This window comes from Harmonia axyridis, chromosome 4 (genome assembly GCF_914767665.1).
Source record: "Harmonia axyridis chromosome 4, icHarAxyr1.1, whole genome shotgun sequence".
NCBI classification, from domain to species: Eukaryota; Metazoa; Arthropoda; class Insecta; order Coleoptera; family Coccinellidae; genus Harmonia; species Harmonia axyridis.
The window spans coordinates 37,974,258-37,978,007 of NC_059504.1; the positions used below are offsets into that span (position 1 = coordinate 37,974,258).

The 3,750-nt window shown below is 35.9% G+C and overlaps 1 pseudogene; it reads left to right on the forward strand.

Annotated features, from left to right (window-relative positions):
• Positions 1–455: 455 nt before the first annotated feature.
• LOC123677867 lies at positions 456–865 on the forward strand (annotated as a pseudogene).
• The last annotated feature ends 2,885 nt before the right edge of the window (positions 866–3,750 follow it).

Consider the following 3,750-nt stretch of genomic DNA (forward strand, 5'->3'; position numbering starts at 1 on the left):
GATAATTTGCATTTTCAAGGGGAGATTATGTAGGCGAAGAATTTAATTGCCTTTCCTATATCACACCAGGAACGCTATTCTTTCGGCGAGTCTGGTTATTAAATTCCACACAGCGTGATTCTCAAAAATTTCGGATTTGGTTATGCAGAGATTGAATATTTTCGTTTGTGAAAATGTTACAAGCTTTCATAATGGAAAATGTACGCCATTGAAGCCCATATCTAATTAAGGTGTTCATTTTATTGAAATAGCGGGCAGGGTTCTCGGCTTTCGAGTTTTTAGCATCGTATACAGTACCTCATCTGCAGCGTAAAACTGAAACTGAAATATTCGGGAGGAGGACTGATGTGAAGTAAAAACTCTTGAAGGCTTCTTTTCCTTTTATTGCCACTTATAATCAATCTTGGAATTTCTGAAGCTTCCAGTAATTTTTTAACAGAAGTAGAAAGGTTGAAATGGCTATACGACCAGTTTTAAGAGCCAGTATTATTAAAGAGGGCGAAGAAGTTTATTCGTCATCAAAGCGATCGCTATGGAAAGCTCAAGAGGAACTGGCGTAAACCACAGGCTATTGACAACAGAGTAAGGCGCCGTTTCAAGGGACAGTATTTGATGCCAAATATTGGCTATGATTCCAACGCTAAAACCAGGCACATGCTTCCTACAGGATTCAAAAAAGTTTTAGTCCATAATGTCAGAGAATTGGCAGTTCTCTTAATGCAAAATCGTAAATACTGCGCTTAGATTTCCCATGGTGTATCTTCAAAGAAGAGGAAAGACATTGTAGAAAGGGCTCAACAACTTTCTATCAGACATACAAGATACAAATGGAAATGCTAGACTTCGTAGTCAAGAAAATGAATAATTTAGCAAGTTTGTTAATTAGTACATTAATCCACATACACATATCGTTAAAATACTTGGCCCCCTATATCAACTCTCAACTTGTTGAATGTAACATAACAAGTTTTTGTTTGTGAAATCACTTAAATGGAAACAATGAACCAGCACAAATGATTCTTGTTCAGGAGAATGCAGATCTATTCGAGATTAATCAGTTCACAGGGAATAACGAGAGCTGAATTATTGAGAATGTTTCGTGGAAAATGCAGGAACATCTTATTTTTCACTTTGACCGGGCAAGAACGGTAGCCCTACACTAAGAAGATTTGTCGGACCACCAGATTGCGCAACGTTTGAATATTCCACAGACTTCAGTAAATCGCATAGTGGCCCCTTTCCTGGAAACCGGCAACGTTGCCCGAAGACCGGTGCCTGGTCGACCCAGAGTAACATCTCCAAAGGAAGACCATTATATCGCTAATTGTACTCGAAGAAATCCAACGGTATCTGTAACAGCTCTTCGAAGTCATTTTTAAGGACCTATATCTCAATAAGGAGCAGGCGCATTCCTCAAATTTAAGGGCAAAAGACCTAAAAGAGTACCTCGGCTATCATCTAGACATAGAGCTTCCTTTCGACAATGGGCAGAACACCATCAAGATTGGCTCTTACTAAAATAGCGCAACGTACTTTTTTCGGACGGGAAGTTGTGTTTATGCTATCTACGTAAAAAACATCATTGAACCAATAAATTGTTCCTCTGCGCGATGAATTTGGGCAAAATATAATTTATCAGGATGATAACGCCCCACCACACCGCACACAAAGGGTTCAAAACATTCTTCAAGTGAGCAATATCCAAAGAATGAACCGGCCAGCAAACTCACCAGATATGAATCCAATTGAGCACGTATGGGATTTAAGGAGAGCAATATCCATTCGTCTAAACCCATCCTCAACTCTTCAGGAATTGAGTTTAGCCCTTCATGAAGAATATATGCCTGAAAACTTCATTAATTACTTGATCCGTGGGATGCCCAAACATATCGGGCAGTTGATTGAAAGATGAGGTAGTGAAACAGACTTCGTACTATGTACTTTTAGGTAAGAAATATGCATGAAAAATCCAAACAATTGAATCCAGCAATCCTTCTGTATGCTTTATTGACACATGTGAGCAAATTTCTCAACGAAATTTAGGCATCACCATAAAGCGATATAAGGATTTTGTCATTGCACCTGAAAACAATTCCCCTTAAACAAAGCTTCCTTCCTTCCATCGATCCTGAATCAGATTGGATTATGCAGGATCCACAAAAGATACTCTGGTACTATTTATTCTGTTAAGATAAACACAATGCCCACTTGACGTCAACACAGTGTTACAACACTGACTTATTTGTAGGATCAAATTAGGACAAACATCCAAACATGATGTTGTGGTGGATGACGTAAATTCACTTACACCAATCTCCATTTGCCTAAGCGTGGGCCTTTGAGGCATCAGCACACATGATACTCAATAGAGTATAACAGTAAACTGCTTTTCAATAATCATCAACAAATGAACAGTTGCCGTATCCATGGTTTTAATTCCATAAGCTTCCATTCCCAGCAAACTGCAGATATACGCTTGAAGGGTTGGCATTAATATTTCGGATGAAACCACTTGACGTAGGCTTGTAATGTTATTTCAGCCTATAATTATTGAATTTAATTGGAATGGAAAACACAGGGACCGATTTAGCAGGCAGTTCCTCAATTTTAAGAGCTCAACCGTTTAGACTGCTCATCAAAACGATAAGATTAGAGATTCACTTTGAAGCTTCGATTATTCGACTGGAATGGAGGAAGTTAGAATGTATAGAATGATTGTTGAGAAGTTGTCTCGTCGTCTGATGTTAATCCTATTGATTCGGCTTGTATGGAATTAATGTGAGAAGGAAGAAAAGATAACATGAATCATTATCGAATTCACCAGTAAATTATTAACGTTGCTCTCGATGTTGATATAGTTTTAAAATTATTTGCTATTGATGTCGTTTATTATTATTATTATTATTACATGAAATAAGAGCTGAGGTTAATCAAACAGAAGTACATTAGAAAAAACTAAACTAAAGTAAACCAAAAAAACCAAAGCTGCAAACAAATATTAAAAATAAAGAATTCAGTTAAATAGAAATAGCCATAAATCAAAAGCCGTCATGAAAACCAAAGACACAAAAAAAACATTTCTCTATAAATATATGTATAAACACAAAAATTGATTCAACGAAAATCGAAGAGATTCCACAAAAAAAAGCAATTCTTCAATTTTGCCACACATAATTGAAAATACATAAATACAAAATACATGAGGAATCAAACGACATAGGACTCAGCTAGTTGAAATCCCTTGAAATTTATGAGCTGGCAAACAGCAATAGTCGAAATTATGAATGAAATAACAAAACCGAGGTATTCCAAAACATTTGCATAACAGTCAAAAATGTATTTTCCGTCTTTACCGAATTTATCAGCCCTGTTTCGTTATTTTCCTACCATTTTTCACCTGAATTCATGTAGCTCTATACCACTTGTTGAACTCTCAGTGTTTGAAAATAAACCCGAAATAGGTTAGTTCGAAAATGTGCTGTGACACAATGTACTTCTCAAATAGTTAATATTCAATTTCATTGCTAGTATAAACACAGAATAGTTACTTATAATAGAAGAGTCAATGGCATTGATTTTCTTCCACTACTTCAAAATTGTACGAGTACTTTATAGAATATATTCTTTAATTGACAAAATTTTCATTCAAATAAATGGAATATTTTCCTAAATATAACTTAGTGTTTTTGCATGGAAAAATGTTGGTTGGCAGAAAATTTTTTTGTATCACAAATTTGACAGATACTAGAA